We start from the raw sequence: 20275 nt of genomic DNA, 5'->3' as shown, positions 1-20275 counted from the left end.
ATAATTTTCTACACCTTATCAAGTCTCCCCTCAGCCTGATCCATTCCAAGGAAAACAATCCCAGCCTATCCAATCTTTCCTCATAGCTAAAATTCCCCAGCCCAGGCAACATCCTCGCAAATCTCCTCTGTACCCTCTCTAGTGTAATCACATCCTTCCTGTAATGTATGACCAGAACTGCACGCAGTACTCTAGCTGCGGCCTAACTAATGTTATATACAGTTCAAGCATAAACTCCAGATAGATTCAGAACCGATCTAGCAGTTCAAAACTGGGCATCCATGAGGCGCTGTGAGCCATCAGCAGCAGCAGAATTGTATTCCACCACAATCTGTAAACTCATGGCCCGGCATATCCCTCACTCTACCATTAACATCAGGCCAGGGGACCAACCCTGGTTGAATAAGGAGTGTAGAAGAGCATGCCAGGAGCAGCACCAGGCGTACCTAAAAATGAGGTGCCAACCTGGGGAAGTTGCAACACAGGACTACATGCACGCTCAACAGCGGAACAGAGCTAAGCAATCCAACAACCAACGGATCAGATTAAAGCTCTGTAGTCCTGCCACATCCAGTCGTGAATGGTGGTGGACCATTAAACCAGTAACGGGAGGAGGAGGCTCCATGAATATCCCCATCCTCAATGATGGCGGAGCCCAGTACGTGAGTGGAAAAGACAAGGCTGAAGCAATTGCAACCATCTTCTGCCAGAAGAGCTGAGTGGATGATCCACCTCGGCCTCCTCCTGAGGTCCTCACCATCACAGAAGCCAGTCTTCAGCCAATTTGATTCACTCCACGTGATATCAAGAAACGGCTGAGCACACTGGATGCAGCAAAGGCTATGGGCCCCGACAACATCCTGGCTATCGTGCTGAAGACTTGTGCTCCAGAACTAGCCGCGCCTCTAGCCAAGCTGTTCTGGTACAGTTAGAACACTGCCATCTATCCGCCAAAGTGGAAAATTGCCCAGGTATGTCCTGTCCACAAAAAGCAGGACAAATCCAACCCGGCCAATTACAGCCCCATCAGTCTACTCTCAATCATCAGCAAAGTGATGGATGGTGTTATCGACAGTGCTATCAAGCGGCACTTACTCACCAATAACCTGCTCACTGATGCCCAGTTTGGGTTCTGCCAGGACCACTCGGCTCCAGACCTCATTCAGCCTTGGTCCAAACGTGGACAAAGGAGCTGAATGCCAGAGGTGAGGTGAGAGTGACTGCCCTTGACATCAAGGCAGCATTTGACCGAGTGTGGCATCAAGGAGCCCTAGTAAAACTGAAGTCAGTGGGAATCGGGGGCGGGGGGAAAACGCTCCGCTGACTAGAGTCGTACAGTATTGGTAGGAGTGATCACCGCACAGTCCTTGTGGAGACAAAGTCCCATCATACCTAGCACAAAGGAAGGTGGTTGTGGTTGTTGGAGGCCAATCAGGAAAATTTGAACTTGATACCAGCAATAAAAATCTGGCATCAGCGCTAGTAACCATGAAACAGTTGGATTGTAGCAAAAAAAACAACAGGATCAATCATGTCCCTTTAGGGGCGGAACCTGTCATCCTTACCGGGTTTGGACCTATATGTGACTCCAGTCCCTCACCAACATGGCTGAGAGGTGATCTCATTGAAATGTATAAAATTCTTACAGGGCTTGACAGGGTAGATGCAGGGAGGATGTTTCCCCCCTGGCTGGGGAGTCTAGAACCAGGGGTCACAGTCTCAGAATAAGGGGTCGGCCATTTAGGACTGAGATGAGGAGAAATTTCTTCACTCAGAGGGCGGTGAATCTTTGGAAATCTCTACCCCAGAGGGCTGTGGAGGCTCAGTCATTGAAGATAATCAAGGCGGAGATCGATAGATTTTTGGATATTAAGGGAACCAAGGGATATGGGAAAAGTGCAGGAAGTTGGAGATGAGGTAGAAGATCAGCCATGATCTTATTGAATGGCGGAGCAGGCTCGAGGGGCCGAATGATACAAAAATCAGCCGTGTGGTTGATAATGAAGAAGAAAGCTGCAGACTGCTGGAAGATATCAATGGACTGGTCAGGTGGGCAGAACAGTGGCAAATGGAATTCAATCTGGAGAGTAAGAAATAGCTATTAGGTTCGTAGACGAAGTTTGACTCTTAGAACAGAAATTAAAATGCAGTCAGGAACAAATGGGGGAAGTGTCAGCGAGGTCAAGTAACAAGCACCAAAATGATAGGAGGGTCGTAAAATGCAAGAAAAAATTCCTCCTCATCTCAGTCCTAAATGGCTTACCCCTTATCCTTAGACTGTGACCCCTGGTTCTGGACTCCCGCGCCATCGGGAACATCCTTCCTGCATCTAGTCTGTCTAGTCCTGTTAGAATTTTATAAGTTTCAATGAGATCACCTCTCATTCTTCTAAACTCTAGTGAATATAAGCCTAATCGACCCAATCTCTTCTCATACGTCATTCCTGTCATCCCAGGTGTCAGTCTGGTGAATCTTCGCTGCACTCTCTCCATGGCAAGAACATCCTTCCTCAGATAAGGCGACCAAAACTGCACACAATACTCAAGGTGTGGTCTCACCAAGGCCGTGTACAACTGCAGCAAGACATCTTTGCTCCTGTACTCGAATCCTCTCGCTATGAATATAAGAAGTCACACAACACCAGGTTATAGTCCAACAGTTTTATTTGAAATCACAAGCTTTCGGAGCGCTGCTCCTTCATCAGGTGAAGTAGAGAGATGCATATAGACACAGATTATATAGTCAGAGAATAATGCCAGATGATTACAGGTAATCTTTCTAACTGCCATTTATCACACCTCGGCAGAGAGATAATCACAGCAATCAAAGGTGTGAATGGTGTCCAAACAGGTCAGTCAGGAAAACATTACATCAAAGAACAATGAGGTGGGGTCACAAGGGGTAAAATGTTGCAGATGCTGGGGTCTGTATGAAAAACAAAAAACAGACAAAAAGCATTTTCTTTGCTGGAAATCACAGCAGGTCCGGCCGCATCTGTGTAGAGAGAACAAGCCAATGTCGACTCGAGTCTGGATGACCCTACGTCAGGTGAGGTTACATGTAGCGTGACATGAACCCAAGATCCCGGTTGAGGCCGTCCTCATGAGTGCGGAACTTGGCTATCAGTTTCTGCTCGACGATTTTGCATTGTCGTGTGTCTCGAAGGCCGCCTTGGAGAATGCTTACCCGAAGGTCGGAGGCCGAATGTCCTTGACTGCTGAAGTGTTCCCTGACTGGGAGGGAACACACCTGCCTGCCGATTGTTGCGCGGTGTCCGTTCATCCGTTGTCGCAGTGTCTGCATGGTCTCGCCGATGTACAATGCTCCGGGGCATCCTTTCCTGCAACGTATGAGGTAGACAACGTTGGCCGAGTCACATGAGTATGTACCATGTACCTGGTGGGTGGTGTCCTCACGTGTGATGATGGTACCTGTGTTGATGATCTGGCATTTCTTGCAGAGGTTGTCGTGGCAGGTTGTGTGGTGTCGTGGTCGCTGTTCTCCTGAAAGCTGGGTAATTTGCTGCGAACGATGGTCTGTTTGAGGTTAGGCGGCTGTTTGAAGGCGAGTAGTGGAGGCGTGGGGATGGCCTTAGTGAGGTGTTCGTCGTCATCGATGATATGTTGAAGGCTGCGAAGAACATGGCGTACTTTCTCCGCTCCGGGGAAGTACTGGACGACGAAGGGTACTCTGTTGGTTGTGTCCCGTGTTTGTCTTCTGAGGAGGTCTATGCGATTTTTAGCTGTGGCCCATCGGAACTGTCGATCGACGAGTCGAGCATCATATCCCGTTCTTACGAGGGCGTCTTTCAGCATCTGTAGGTGTCCATCGCATTCCTCCTCGTCTGAGCAGATCCTGTGTATTCGCAGGGCTTGTCCATAGGGGATGGCTTCTTTAACGTGGTTAGGGTGGAAGCTGGAAAAGTGGAGCATCCTGAGGTTGTCCGTGGGTTTGCGGTAGAGTGAAGTGCTGAGGTGTCCGTCTTTGATGGAGATTCGTGTGTCCAAGAATGAAACTGATTCTGAGGAGTAGTCCATGGTGAGTTTGATGGTGGGATGGAACTTGTTGATATTATCGTGTAGTCTTTTCAGTGATTCTTCGCCATGGGTCCATAGGAAGAAAATGTCATCGATGTATCTGGTGTATAGCGTTGGTTGGAGGTCCTGTGCAGCGAAGAAGTCTTGCTCGAACTTGTGCATGAAGATGTTGGCGTATTGGGGTGCGAATTTGGTCCCCATGGCTGTTCCGTGTGTTTGGTTAAAGAACTGGTTGTCGAAGGTGAAGACATTGTGGTCAAGGATGAAGCGGATGAGTTGTAGGATGGTGTCTGGAGATTGGCTGTTGTTGGTGTTGACTACTGAGGCTGTCGCAGCGATGCCGTCATCGTGGGGGATACTGGTGTAGAGTGCCGAGACTTCCATCATGGCGAGGAGTGTTCCTGGTTCAACTGGTCCGTGGGTGCTGAGTTTCTGTAAGAAGTCTGTAGTGTCGCGACAGAAGCTGGGGGTTCCCTGTACGATGGGTTTCAGGATGCCCTCGACGTATCCAGAGAGGTTCTCACACAGGGTTCCGTTGCCTGTGGACACCATTCACACCTTTGATTGCTGTGATTATCTCTCTGCCGAGGTGTGATAAATGGCAGTTAGAAAGATTACCTGTAATCAGCTGGCAGTATTCTCTGACTATATATGCTGTGTCTGTATGCCTCTCTCCACTTCACCTGATGAAGGAGCAGCGCTCCGAAAGCTTGTGATTGCAAATAAAACTGTTGGACTATAACCTGGTGTTGTGTGACTTCTTACATTTGTCCACCCCAGTCCAACACCGGCATCTCCACACTCTCGTTATGAAGGCCAACATTCCATTTGCCTTCTCAACCGCCTGCTGCAGCTGCATGCTTACCTTCAGCGACTGGTGCACAAGGACACCCAGGTCTCGTTGCACTTCCCCTTTTCCCAATCTATTGCCGTTCAGATAATAATCTGTCTTCCTGTTTTTGCCACGAAAGTGGATAACCTCGCATTTATCCACGTTATACTGCATTGGCCATGCATCTGCCCAATCGCCCAACCTGTCCAAATCAAATGGAGTTTCTCTGCATCCTCCTCACAGCACACATGCCCACCCAGCGTTGTGTCATCTGCAAACTTGGAGATATTACATCTAGTTCCCTCGTCTAGATCATTAATATATATTGTGAATAGCTTTATTTAAAGAAACATAACAAAACATTCCTCAGAAAGATAAGAGAAAGGCCTCATCAGCCATGCAGAAAGAAGCACCACACTTGGGTTATAGATAATTATAGGTGATTGACATTAGATAGATCACAGCCCACCGAAATAACTATAAATATAGAGGGCTGAGAGAAGAAGTCAAGCAATGAGGGTGAAGGCTTCTTTGAGGTGGAAATCAATGCTGGCTCACGCCTAACACCTTGGCTAAGTTTAGCCTCTGAGGTGGATCAATGCTGCCTCACGCCTAACACCTCCAACAGCTTGGGGGATGAATAGATAGAATTGACTGCTATTACTGACTGCAGAGACTTGCTGTCCCGGGACCTCCATGCTGCCTCGTCAGTCATCTACCCAACCGTCCGTCCGGTCGTGGCGTTCCACTTCGGGAGTCGTAGATCGCTTTCTACTCTCACGGGTTGTATGTCTATTATACTCAGCTTCAACCATATGTCATATCTGATTATGCTTTCAAACTGTAGTTCTTTAATAAAAGCCTTGCAACTTCCAAAACCCTTTGGGTAATCTGTGTGTGGTTTGTGATCCTAATCTTAAGGAGATGTGTGAGGTAATGAATTTGGGGAGGGCTAACAAGGCAAGGGAATACACAATAAATGGTAGGACAGTGAGAAGTGCAGGAGGTCAGAGGGACCTTGAAGTGCATGTTCACAGATCCCTGAAGGTAGCAGGACAGGTAGAGAAGGTGGTTAGGAAGGTATACGGAATACTTGCCTTTATTAGTCGAGGCGTAGAATATAAGAGCAGGGGGGTTATGCTTCAACTGTATAAAACACTAGTTAGGCCACAGCTAGAGTACTGCGTGCAGTTCTGGTCACCACATTACAGGAAGGATGTGATTGCACTAGAGAGGGTACAGAGGAGGTTTACAAGGATGTTGCCTGGGCTGGGGAATTTTAGCTATGAGGAAAGACTGGATAGGCTGGGGTTGTTTTCTTTGGAACAGAGGAGGCTGAGGGGAGATTTAATTGAGGTGTATAAAATTACGAGGGGCCTAGATAGAGTGGATAGGAAGGACCTATTTTCCTTAGCAGAGGTCAATATGCTGCTTGGTCGGTAGTTTAGAGGGGATTTGAGGAGAACTTTCTTCACCCAGAGGGTGGTGGGGGTCTGGAACTCACTGCCTGAAAGGGTGGTAGAGGCAGAAACCCTAACCACATTTAAACAGTACTTGGATACGCACTTGAAGTGCTGTAACCTACAGGGCTACAGACCAAGAGCTGGACAGTGGGATTAGGCTGGAGAGCTCTTTGTCGGCCGGCACGGACACGATGGGCCGAATGGCCTCCTTCTGTGCTGTAACTTTCTACGATTCTGTGATTCCATGGCCTACTCCTGCTCCTATTTTTAAAGCTCTTAACTGCCCTCAGTTGTATCTGAACCGCTACCAGTGCTTCCAGAAGAAGGCCCGGCACCACCTTCTGAAGGGGCAACTGCTCGACAGGGTAGATGCAGAGAGGCTGTTTCCCCTCGTGGAGAAATCTAGAACTCGGGAGCAAAGTTTCAGAATAAAGGGTCGCCCTTTTAGAACTGAGATGAGGAGGAATTTCTTCTCTCAGAGGGTCGTAAATCTGTGGAATTATCTGCCCCAGAGGGCTGTGGAGGCTGGGTCATTAAATACATTTAAGGTGGAGATAGACAGATTTTTGCAAGATAAGGGAGTGAAGGGTTATGGGGAGCGGACAGGGAAGTGGCTTTGAGCCCAAGATGATCTTATTGAATGGCGGAGCAGGCTGGAGGGGCCGAGTGGCCTATTCCTGCTTCTGTTTCTTATGTTCTTAAGTAGGGATGGGCAATAAATGCCAGCCTTCCCAGTGACACCCACATCCCATGAATGAATATATCAAAAAAACAACAAGCCTAGACTGTGCAATCTATTCTCATGATTGAACGCTTTTAAACCCTTTAGTCCACCTTACTTCGCCACGTCTTGAGAATAAAAACTGGGAAGGCAGTAAGTGTGAAGTATCAGGATCTACTGGTGGTTCCGAGACTTGATATTAAAAAAGGTCGGATACAGACTGGGGCTGGAAAGTGAAACTGCTGTGCGCTGTGTTTAAAGTGCGGAGTGAACTGTTCTGGTTGATGGTGTTGACAGTGTCGCTAATTGACGGTGAATTTAGGAAGAAAAGCCAAAATTGAGTAGGCCCCAGTGAGATTTGAACTCACGACCCCTGGTTTACAAGACCAGTGCTCTAACCCCTGAGCTATGGAGCCGTCTGATTGTAGATATGGCATAGTTAGTCCTGTGCAATTGCAGAATGAGGTGGGGCTCTTTTAAAAAACAAAATTCATTCAAGGGGATGTGACCTGCACTTATTAATATTGGGCCAGAACTTCGGGTCCCCACGGGAGAGTACGCACTGGGTACTCACACGTAGGCCCAACGAAAGTGCCATAGAAACATAGAAACATAGAAGAAACATAGGAGTAGTCCATTTAGCCCCTCGAGCCTGCTCCGCCATTCAATGAGATCATGGCTGATCATCCAAATTCAGATCCCTGTCCGCGCCTTCTCCCCATATCCCTTGATCCCTTTAGCCTTAAGAAATATATCCAACTCCTTCTTGAATATATTTAATGAATTGGCCTCTACTGCCTTCTGTGGCAGAGAATTCCACAGGTTCACCACTCTCTGGGTGAATAAATTCCTCCTCATTCCTGTCCTAAATGGCTTACCCCTTATCCTTAGACTGTGACCCCTGGTTCTGGACTCCCTGACCATCGGGAACATCCTTCCTGCATCTAGTCTGTCTACTCCTGTTAGAATTTTATAAGTTTCAATGAGATCACCTCTCATTCTTCTAAACTCCAGCGAGTATAAGCCCAATCGACCCAATCTCTCCTCATACATCATTCCTGCCATCCCAGGTATCAGTCTGGTGAATCTTCGCTGCACTCCCTCCATGGCAAGAACATCCTTCCTCAGATAAGGCGACCAAAACTGCACACAATACTCAAGATGTGGTCTCACCAAGGCCCTGTACAACTGCGCATGCACGGCAAACCGGAACTTCCGTTCCCTTAAAGGATGGGGTTCAGAGGTGGAACGCGTGCGCCGGAGAGGCAACGTGTGTTATGTTCATTAATAACTAGACATTCTTATTATGAACAGCTAGCTTCTAACTAGTTATTTATTCAGTACACGTTCTCTAGGTACAGCATCTGTAGCAATTCAGCATGTGTACTTCTGTGTGCAGGCAGCCATCTTGACTACTGCCTTGTGGGTAGCCTAGTGCATCGTGCATTGTGGGTAGTGTAGTCTTAAACACATACAACTAAATATCCAACTCTATACAGCTCTATGGCTCCATCTGGTGTACCACTCTAGAATGACATGTTATTGATCATTACAGCGCGTACGCCTGGAACTTCCATTTTTTTTGCAGGTTTCTCCGGGAGGGTAAGTCTCCAGGAGCTACGCTTCTAAAAAGCAGTCGCAAGGCCTGTTTTTAACAAGGTAAGTGGTGAATTAAGTATAATTAAAACATTTTTTTCACAGGTTTATTATTTTTAAATACTTTAAAGAAAGGTAAGTTTACTTTTAGCCCCGTTAGAAACTGTAATTAACTTCTTCAAAAATTTCAATTATTGTTTAAAATAGTTATTTTATGTAATTTATAGTTATTTTAAAAATGTGATTTTTAAAAAATTTATTTGAGGTTTTAGTGATGTTTTGGGGCTTATAATATTTATAGGTTTGACAGCTCTTCCTGTCAAACTTATGAATGAAGCATTCCCTGCTACCATTGGCTCTCCATGGCCCACGTGATCCCAGGGGACGCTTCGAACTAACTGCGCCCCTGGGATACGCAAGCACTGCGCGCCGGCAGTTGGAGGAGGCCCAGGATCGGAATCCCACGCGGGCCCACAGCTCAACGGCCGGCGCACTAGGTAAGTGCAGGTCGGAGGCTTGCACCCGCGGGAAGACCCCCGACCCGAATTTCTGGGCCAATTACTCCTGGGCAATGGAGCCACCTGGACTGCAACTTTCGATCTTAGCACTGTTGTTCCGAACATGGGGGCGGGGCCCCAAACAAACATTCACGATGATTCACCACTGAACAATCACAGAATGATACAGCACAGGAGGAGGCCAATTCAGACTGGCCCGTGACGGATCTTTGAAAGATTCTATCCAATTAGTCCCACTCCCCCGCTCTTTACCCCATAGCCCTGCAAATTGTTCCCACTTCAAGCACTTATCCAATCCCTTTTAGAAAGTTACTACTAAAATGAAGAGTTGAGGGGAAACTTCTTTCCCCAGAGGGTGGTGAGAATGTGGAACTCGCTACCACGGGGAGCAGTTGAGATGAATAACATAGATGCATTTAAAAGGGAAGCTGGATAAACACATGAGGGAGAAGGGAACAGAAGGACGTCGTAAGATCTTAACAATCTCGGAGCTCTTGGACAAGACACCAATAGACAGCAGCCAATGTCATGTATCTAACCATTCATGTAGAAATGATTTATGAGATAACACTGGGCGGCCAGCTGGTGGCGCCGCCCAAGAAAAGTATAAATACTCGGGCGGGGGCCCAGCTTGCTCAGGATGTTTCTGTAACCAGGAACTAGTGATGTAACTAAAGCTCATGGTTGTGAAACAGTTGATTAAAGCCTTGTTTTATACTCAAGCCAAGCACTCAGTAGTTTCCTTATGTCAGCCAGTATGTTTGAGCAATAGATCAAGATTTATTAGGCATACAGTGTAATATACTTAATATTCGGCGATAGTTTTAACGAGTAGCTCGCAGCCCTTGGTCTCTGGAACCTCTCGGACACAGATGACGTCGTCTTCAGTCTGTTCTTTTGTCCTCGCAGTACGTCTGTGTAAAGTTGCTCTTTGAGTATCAAGGCTGGGTGGGAGGGTAAGCTGTGAGGAGGATGTCGTGAAACTCCAGTACGATTTGGACAGGTTGGGTGATTGGGCAGAAAAATGGCAAATGCACTATAATGTGGATAAATGTGAGGTATCCACTTTGGTGGCAAAAACAGGAAGGCAGATTATTATTTGAATGGCAATAGATTGGGAGACGGGGAAGTGCAAAGAGACCTGGGTGTTCTTGTGCACCAGTCGCTGAAGGTAAGCATGCAGGTGCAGCAGGCGGTTAAGAAGGCAAATGGTATGTTAGCCTTCGTAGCGAGAGGGTTCGAGTACAGGAACAAGGATGTCTTGCTACAGTTGTACAGGGCCTTGGTGAGACCGCACCTTGAGTACTGTGTGCAGTTTTGGTCGCCTTACCTGAGGAAGGACGTTCTTGCCATGGAAGGAGTGCAGCGAAGATTCACCAGGCTGATACCTGGGATGGCAGGAATGACGTATGAGGAGAGATTGTGTCGATTGGGCTTATACTCACTGGAGTTTAGAAGATTGAGAGGGGATCTCATCGAAACCTATAAAATTCTGTCAGGCCTGGACAGACTAGATGCAGGAAGGATGTTTCTGATGGCTGGGGAGTCCAGAACCAGGGGTCATAGTCTAAGGATAAGGGGTAAGCCATTTAGGACTGAAATGAGGAGGAATTTCTTCACCCAGAGAGTGGTGAACCTGTGGAATTCTCTGCCACAGAGCGCGGTGGAGGCCAGTTCATTAAATATATTCAAGAAAGAGTTGGATATATTTCTTAAGGCTAAAGGGATCAAGGGATATGGAGAGAAGGCAGGGACAGGGTACTGAATTTGGATGATCAGCCATGATCTCATTGAATGGCGGAGCAGGCTCGAAGGGCCGAATGGCCTACTCCTGCTCCTATCTTCTATGTTTCGATGTTTCTATGTAACCCTTTTCTTATCAACAGTTGGTTTGGCCAGTGTCCATATATGGTCTTTAACAAAATCACCTTTTATAATTGGTTCTAATGGTCAAAATACCATTGTCACTCAGACTAAAGTAGCATCCCGCCTTTCCAGTATTTTTCCACCAACTTTGCCATGTTCAGTGTTATCTTGTTTATAGTTTTTTGCCCCATTAGAATTTACTTTATCTCTTTCATTTCCTGCCTCCCTGGTACAAGGCCCTTCTACCAAGGGCCCATATCAGCGCTGTTTCACTAGTCTTGAGGTATCCAGACTATCTCACTTTAATCGACCAGATAAATACCTTATCTCTGGATCTCTCTCATTTTATGTCCTTCTACGAATTATTTTTTAAATATCATTGCAATTAGTTTTGTTAAGCAAAACCTCAGTTCTACTTAGCAACATAATATGTTATTTAATGATTTGACCTTCACTCACAGCCTGTGGCTGTTTGTTATCAAAACTTAGATCAAAACTGCTTTTGATTGTCTTTGCAGCTGCATTTTGAACAAGTCTTAGTTTCCTCGTTACCCAGGATAATTATGGGTAATATTATTTGGTCAATGGCTACACTTGAAGTTATGCATATATGATTCTTGTCTACTAAATATCTTTAAATATCAGGCTTTCGTACAATGATGAGGTGAGATGAGGAGGGGTGGGAGCAGACTCGCGTAGAGCATTAACCCCGGTACGGAACAGTTGTGCCAAATAGCCTCTTTCTGTGTAATTCTATTGAATCTGCTTCCACCACCCTTTAAGGCAGTTCGTTCCAGATCATAAAAACTCATAAAAACATAAGAACATAAGAAATAAGAGCAGGAGTCAGCCACTCGGCCCTTCGAGCCTGCTCCACCCTTCAATATGATCATGGATGATCTTCTACCTCATCATTAAACAACTAACGGGAGGAGGAGGCTCCATGAATATCCCCATCCTCAATGATGGTGGAGCCCAGCACATGATTGCAAAAGACAAGGCTGAAGCGTTTGCAACCATCTTCAGCCAGAAGTGCTGAGTGGATGATCCATATCGGCCTCCTCCTGAGGTCCCCACCATCACAGAAGCCAGTCTTCAGCCAATTCAATTCACTCCAATTGATGTCAAGAAATGGCTGAGCGCACTGGATACAGCAAAGGCTATGGGCCCCGACAACATCCCGGCTAGCGTGTTGAAGACTTGTGCTCCAGAACTAGCCGCGCCTCTAGCCAAGCTGTTCTAGTACAGCTACAACACTGGCATCTACCCGGCAATGTGGAAAAGTGCCCAGGTATGTCCTGTCTACAAAAAGCAGGACAAATCCAATCCGGCCAATTATCACCCCATCAGTCTACTCTTAATCATCAGCAAAGTGATGGAAGGTGTCATCGACAGTGCTATCAAGTGGCACTTACTCACCAATAACCTGCTCACTGATGCCCAGATTGGGTTCCGCCAAGACCAGTCAGCTCCTGACTTCATTCAGCCTTGGTCCAAACATGGACAAAGGAGCTGAATTCCAGAGGTGAGGTGAGAGTGACTGCCCATCAAGGCAGCATTTGACCGAGTCTGGCATCAAGGAGCCCTAGTAAAACTGAAGTCAATGGGAATCAGAGGGGAAACGCTCCACTGGCTGGAGTCATACCTAGCACAAAGGAAGATGGTCGTGGTGGTTGAAGGTCAATCATCACAGCCCCAGGACATCGCGGCAGGGGTTCCTCAGGGCAGTGTCCTAGGCACAATCATCTTCAGCTGCTTCATCAATGACCTTCCCTCTATCATAAGGTCAGAAATGGGGATGTTCGCTGATGACTGCACAGTGTTCAGCGCCATTCATAACTCCTCAGATAATGAAGCAGTCCATGTCCGCATGCAGCAAGACCTGGATGACGTTCAGGCTTGGGTTGATAAGTGGCAGGTAATATTCGCGCCACAGAAGTGCCAGGCAATGACAATCTCCAACAAGCAAGAGTCTAACCACCTCCCCTTGACATTCAACGGCATTACCATCACTGAATCCCCACTATCAACATCCTGGGGGGTCACCATTGACCAGAAACTTAACTAGACCTTCTCAAAGGCAATTAGGGGCGGGTAATAAATGTTGGCCTTGCCAGCGATGTCCACATCCCATAAACGCATTAAGAAAACCTGCACTTTCCCACCTGATCCCCATGTCCCTCGATTTCCCCCAGTATCCAGTGTACGAGAGGGTAAGAGGAGAGAGGGAGAGAGTGGGAAGAGGGGGAAAGGGGAGGGAAAGAGGGGGAAGGGGAGAGAGAGAGGGGGAAAGAAAGGGGAAGGCTAGAGAGAGGGAAGGTTGTAGAGAGAGAGGGGAGGGGGAAGACAGAGAGAGAGGAGAAGGGGAGGGAAGAGAGGGGAAGGGGAGAGAGAGAGGGGAAAGAAAGGGGAAAGGCTAGAGAGAGGGAAGGTTGTAGAGAGAGAGGGGAGGGGGAAGACAGAGAGGGGAGAAGGGGAGGGAAGAGAGGGGAAGGGGAGAGAGAGAGGGGAAAGAAAGGGGGAAGGCTAGAGAGATGGAAGGTTGTAGAGAGAGGGGAGGGGAAGACAGAGAGGAGAAGGGGGAGGGAAGCGAGGGGAAGGGGAGAGAGAGAGAGGGGAAAGAAAGGGGAAAGGGTAGGGAGAGGGAAGGTTGTAGAGAGAGAGGGGAGGGGAAGACAGAGAGAGAGGAGAAGGGGGAGGGAAGAGAGGGGAAGGGGAGAGAGAGAGAGGGGAAAGAGAGAACAGAGCAAAAGGCGGAAGGGGAGAGAGGAAGAGAGCAGGTAAGGTGGTAGTGAAGGAAGGGTGATGAGGCAAGAGAGCGAAGGGGTAAGGTGGGACAGAGCGAGAGAAGGGAAGGGTGTAGGAATTATTGGGGGTTATAAATATTGGGGTTATTGTCTCTGGCCAGTCAGAAGTCTCTGAGCCACTCCAGAGCTCCATGCGGTTTCGAATCGCTCCCCTTTCCTGGTTCTGACTGCTGGACTTATTCAGCAGCGATGTAGACAAAACGAGACTCGTGGTTGGGTGCAAAGAAGACCAGTATTTATTGAAACAAAAAGAAACAAATTGAAAATAATCAATACAGCACCCCTATGCTCAATACAGCACTTTTACTAAACACAGTACACTTTGGTCTACTACAGCACCTTTGCTTAGTACAACACTCTTTTAATACATGCAGCACCTTTACATTAACACAGTACACTTTTGCTCACTAAAGCACTCTTTTGCTTAGTGAAGCACTCTTACTTAATAGGGGAGGAGAAATCAGACACAACGAGGGAAAATTGACTAAAATCACAATTTAACAAAATTCCCCTTAAGTCCCACCCCTAATACCTATCTAGGTTGCCTTGTGATGGGCCAGAAAATTGTATGCTCACCAGTGAAACGCCTGCTCCGTGCCCTTGTGGTCTGTATTCTTCACCGCCCCGAAGCAGAGATACCCCAGTATTTAAGTTAACTGCTGGTATTCTACTCCTTTGGGCGGGCTTGTTGAGTTGTTCTCCTGTAGGCAGAGCATGGAGGCGAGGCGGCAGAGAGAGAGAGAGATGGTTTCCTGAGAAGCTATCTTTATACCCCATTTGGAGCCAAAATGTTCGCGCCCAAATCTGGATGCATCTGGGCTATTCAAAAGGGAATTGATCTGTCCCCATTCATTGTGATGGGTTTTTGAATGTATCCCCATTCATTGACTGGTTTGAATAAAGCTGTCTCAGTTTGAAAAAAACATGTCTATTTCCTTAAGTGCTGAGTAAACAGCCCTTGGATGTTAGTGTAAACATTTAATTGTCCTGTGGTCATGCCCAACCGCAATTGATTGACAGTCTCAAGTGCTTAATGTTTTGAGTCAACATTGTAGACTTCCTGTAAACAAACAGCCATTGTCCTGCGGTGAAACTCCCTAAACTGCATTTGATTGACAGTTTAAATACCTCATTGCTTCAGAGGCTGGGTTTTTTTTTCAAACCCTTTGTCAGCCATCTTTGATTTTCCTTTCCACATGCACACAGGCTGTGTTGTGTCTTTTGCCACGAGGCCGGACAGCCATCTTTGATTTTCCTTTTTCACAGACACACAGGCTTTGTGTAGGGAAATGGTGTTAGGAAAATTGATGGGACTGAAGGCCAATAAATCCCCAGGGCCTGATAATCTACATCCCAGGGTACTTAAGGAAATGGCCCTAGAAATAGTAGATGCATTGCTGGTCATCTTCCAGAACTCGATAGACTCTGGAACAGTACCCATGGATTGGAGGGTAGCTAATGTGACCCCACTATTCAAAAAAGGTGGTAGAGAGAAAGCGGGGAATTATAGACCGGTAAGCCTGACATCGGTAGTGGGGAAAATGCTAGAGTCCATTACAAAAGATGTAATAGCAGAGCACTTGGAAAGCAGTGACAGGATCGGACAAAGTCAACATGGATTTACAAAAGATAAATCATGCTTGACTAATCTACTGGAATTTTTTGAGGATGTAACTGGTAAAATAGATAAGGGAGAACCAGTGGATGTGGTGTATTTGGACTTTCAGAAGGCTTTCGATAAGGTCCCGCATAAGAAGTTAGCGTGCAAAATTAAGGCACATGGGATTTGGGGCAAGGTATTGACTTGGATAGAGAACTGGTTGGCGGACAGAAAGCAAAGAGTTGGAATAAACGGGTCGTTTTCCGAGTGGCAGGCAGTGACTGGTGGGGTATCGCAAGGATCGGTCCTAGGACCCCAGCTGTTCACAATATATATTAATGATCTGGACGAGGGAATTGGATGTAATATCTCCAAATTTGCAGATGACACAAAGCTGGGTGGGAGGGTATGCTGTGAGGAGGATGTCATGAAACTCCAGTACGATTTGGACAAGTTGGGTGATTGGGCAGAAACATGGCAAATGCACTATAATGTGGATAAATGTGAGGTTATCCACTTTGGTGGCAAAAACAGGAAGGCAGATTATTATTTGAATGGCAATAGATTGGGAGAAGGGGAAGTGCAAAGAGACCTGGGTGTTCTTGTGCACCAGTCGCTGAAGGTAAGCATGCAGGTGCAGCAGGCGGTTAAGAAGGCAAATGGTATGTTGGCCTTCGTAGCAAGAGGGTTCGAGTACAAGAACAAGGATGTCTTGCGGCAGTTGTACAGGGCCTTGGTGAGACCGCACCTTGAGTATTATGTGCAGTTTTGGTCACCTTACCTGAGGAAGGACGTTATTGCCATGGAGGGAGTGCAGCGAAGATTCACCAGGCTGATACCTGGGATGGCAGGAATGACGTACGAGGAGAGATTGTGTCAATTGGGCTTATACTCACTGGAGTTTAGAAGATTGAGAGGGGATCTTATCGAAACCTATAAAATTCTGTCAGGCCTGGACAGACTAGATGCAGAAAGGATGTTTCTGATGGCCGGGGAGTCCAGAACCAAGGGTCATAGTCTAAGGATAAGGGATAAGCCATTTAGGACTGAAATGAAGAGGAATTTCTTCACCCAGAGAGTGGTGAACCTGTGGAATTCTCTGCCACAGAGGGCGGTGGAGGCCAGTTCATTAAATATATTCAAGAAAGAGTTGGATATATTTCTTGAGGCTAAAGGGATCAAGGGATATGGGGAGAAGGCAGGGGCAGGGTACTGAATTTGGATGATCAGCCATGATCTCATTGAATGGCAGAGCAGGCTCGAAGGGCCGAATGGCCTACTCCTGCTCCTATCTTCTATGTTTCTATGTTTCAAGCCCTTTTTGTCAGCCCGTGCTTGAAGAGATACAGGCAGACTGTCTTTTGCCTTCTGCCACGAGGTCTGACGGCCATTTTGATACTCTGGGTTTTTAAGGTATATTTCACCCAGGTTTTCTTTAATCAAAAATATAATCTTCGGGGCTGTGGATTTTTGAAATTCTTGCGAAACCCTACAAGGGGAAGAGAAAGCCTGTTGATACAGGATTGGTCTCAAAGCTGTTCAATATTTATAATGAAATGAGCTGCCAATTGACAGTGAATTTAGAAAGAGAGACAATGTTAAGCAGGCCTTTGTGAGACTTAGAACTCACACCCCTCTGGTTTAACAAGACCAGTGCTCTAAGCCCTGAGCTATAGAGCCGCACACACTGGTGGGCTTTGGACATTCTCCAATTATTGCTGTGCGTTTGAAGAATGAGGTAGGAATCAGTTAAACTTAACTTGTGTCTCGTCCCCCAGATACCTGTCTCAGTCTCTTCAATATTCACTTCTCAACAACAATATATAGGTCCTTTCACGTGGCAAAACATCCCACGGCAACTCAGTTACACTGTCTTTCACTCTGCCAGCGCATTTTGCACTTCATTTAGAGCCATCCTTGTTTCTTTACCTGTCCTATTACCATCTCGTCTCGCCTTGAATATCTCTTAATGTCTCTTCACCTCTCACTGACCTTCCCTTTTGTTCTTTCATCCCCTCCCCCATTTCCCAGCCCCCAAGCTTGCTTTTTAATCCGTTCCATTTCCTGCTTTTTTCTCAGTTCTGACGAAGGGTCTTCGACCTGAAACATTGACTCTGTTTCTCTCTCCACGGATGCTGCCTGACCTGCTGAGTTTTTCCAGCCTTTTCTGTTGTTATTTCAGTTACACTGTCTCTCTCTCTCTCTCTCTCTCTCTCTGTTTCTGTCAGTCTCTCTGTCTTTCTCTATCTTTCTCTTTCTCTCTGTCTCCACCATTCTCTGTCTATCTTTCTCACTTTCTATCTCTATCTTTCTAGTTCTGGACTGGTCAGGTGGGCAGAAAAATGGCAAATGGAATTCAATCCAGAGAAGTGTGAGGTAATGCATTTGGGGAGGGCTAACAAGGAAAGGGAATACACATTAAATGGTAGGACACTGAGAAGCGCAGAAGATCAGAAGGACCTTGGAGTGCATGTCCACAGATCCCTGAAGGTAGCAGGCCAGGTAGATAAGGCGGTTAAGAAGGCATACGGAATACTTGCCTTTATTAGTCGTGGCATAGAATACAAGAGCAGGGGGGTTATGCTAGAACTGTATGAAACACTAGTTAGGCCACAGCTAGAATACTGCGTGCAGTTCTGGTCACCACATTACAGGAAGGATGTGATTGCACTGGAGAGGGCGCAGAGGAGATTTACGAGGATGTTGCCTGGGCTGGGGAATTTTAGCTATGAGGAAAGATTGGATAGGCCGGAGTTGTTTTCTTTGGAACAGAGGAGGCTGAGGCGAGATTTAATTCAGGTGTATAAAATAATGAGGGGCCTAGATAGAGTGGATAGGAAGGACCAATTTCCCTGCAAGGCTACGGACCAAGAGCTGGAAAGTGGGATTAGGCTGGATAGCTTTTTGTCGACCGTCGCAGACACAATGGGCTGAATGACCACCTTCTGTGCTGTAAATTTCTATGATTCTATTGCTCACTGTATCTCTGTCGCTCTCTTTCTGTCTCTCTGTTACTATCTCCCTCTCACTTTCTGTCTCGCTCTCTCTCTATCTCACTTTCTCTCTCCTTCACTCCCTCTCACATTCTCTCTCTCTGTCTCTCTCACTTTCTCTCGCACATTCTCTCTCTGTCTCTCACTTTCTGTCTCGCTCTCTCTCTATCTCACTTTCTCTCTCCTTCACTCCCTCTCACATTCTCTCTCTCTGTCTATCTCACTTTCTCTCGCACATTCTCTCTCTGTCTCTCACTTTCTCTCTCTCTCTCTCTATCTCACTTTCTCTCTCCTTCACTCCCTCTCACATTCTCTCTCTCTGTCTATCTCACTTTCTCTCGCACATTCGCTCTCTGTCTCTCACTTTCTGTCTCTCTCTCTCTATCTGGCGTATGTTTCTTTTTATTCGTTATGGGATGTGGGCCTCGCTGGCCAGTCCAGCATTTATTGCCCATCCCTAATTGCCCCTTGAGAAGGTGGTGGTAAGCCGCCTTCTTGAACCGCTGCAGTCCGTGTGGTGAAGGTGCTCCCACAGTGCTGTGAGGGAGGGAGTTCCAGGATTTTGACCCAGTGACGATGAAGGATCGGCCGATATACTTCTAAGTCACAATGATGTGTGACTTGGAGGGGAACTTGGAGGTGGTGGTGTTCCCATGCGCCCGCTGCCCTTGTCCTTCTAGGTGGAAGAGGTCGCGGATTTAGGAGGTGCTGCCGAAGAAGCCTTGTTTCGAGTACAGGAGTAAGGATGTCTTGCTGCAGTTGTACAGGGCCTTGGTGAGACCACACCTTGAGTATTGTGTGCAGTTTTGGTCGCCTTATCTGAGGAAGGATGTTCTTGCCATGGAGGGAGTGCAGCGAAGATTCACCAGGCTGATACCTGGGATGGCAGGAATGACGTATGAGGAGATATTGGGTCGATTGGGCTTATATTCGCTGGAGTTTAGAAGAATGAGAGGGGATCTCATTGAAACTTATAAAATTCTGACAGGACTAGACAGACTAGATGCAGGAAGGATGTTCCCGATGGCGGGGGAGTCCAGAACCAGGGGTCACAGTCTAAGGATAACAGGTAAGCCATTTGGACTGAGATGAGGAGGAATTTCTTCACCAAGAGAGTGGTGAACCTGTGGAATTCTCTACCACAGAAGGCAGTTGAGGCCAATTCATTAAATATATTCAAGAAGGAGTTGGATATATTTCTTAAGGCTAAAGGGATCAAGGGATATGGGGAGAAAGCAGGGACCGGGTACTGAATTTGGATGATCAGCCATGATCTCATTGAATGGCGGAGCAGGCTCGAGGGGCCGAATGGCCGACTCCTGCTCCTATCTTCTATGTTTCTATGTAAGCCTTGGCGAGTTGCTGCAGTGCATCTTGTGGATGGTACACACTGCAGCCACGGTGCGCCGGTCGTGTTTAAGGATCAATCTGTGAGCCAAAACTGCTTGATACCCACGTCGCAAACTGTTGGATTTGGAGACTGTGGGTTAGTAATTCCACAGGCTGTGAGTTCATTTACCACATCGTTAATGTGTACATTTGATAAATTTGGTGAATTTACAGACTGACACCAGGTGTGAAACAAATAGCCATGGGATGAATTATTGGTCAAAAACCCAACTGGTTCATCTTATGTCCTTCACCACCAGCTGAGAATAAAAACAGCGAAGGCGGGAAATGTGAAGTATCAGGATACTGGAAATTGGTGGGTCCGAGACTTAATATGAAAAAGGTCGGATACAGACTGGGGTTGGAAAGTGAAACTGCTGTGGGCTGTGTTTAAAGTGCGGAGTGAACCGGTCTGGTTGATGGTGTCGATGTTTTGCTAATTGACGGTGAATT

The 20275-nt window shown here is 46.9% G+C and overlaps 1 non-coding gene across 1 annotated transcript; it reads right to left on the bottom strand.

Annotated features, from left to right (window-relative positions):
* Positions 1-7396: 7396 nt before the first annotated feature.
* On the bottom strand, positions 7397-7469 carry trnat-ugu (transfer RNA threonine (anticodon UGU)). Its single transcript has one exon. It is a non-coding gene; the product is annotated as a tRNA-Thr (tRNA).
* Between the last annotated feature and the right edge of the window lie 12806 nt (positions 7470-20275).

Source organism: Somniosus microcephalus, unplaced genomic scaffold (genome assembly GCF_052327205.1).
Source record: "Somniosus microcephalus isolate GS21.2 unplaced genomic scaffold, FLI_Smic_1.0 unresolved_chr2, whole genome shotgun sequence".
In the NCBI taxonomy this organism is placed as follows: Eukaryota; Metazoa; Chordata; class Chondrichthyes; order Squaliformes; family Somniosidae; genus Somniosus; species Somniosus microcephalus.
The sequence above is the reverse complement of the archived record's forward strand: the minus strand, read 5'-3'. Positions and strand labels throughout refer to the sequence as shown.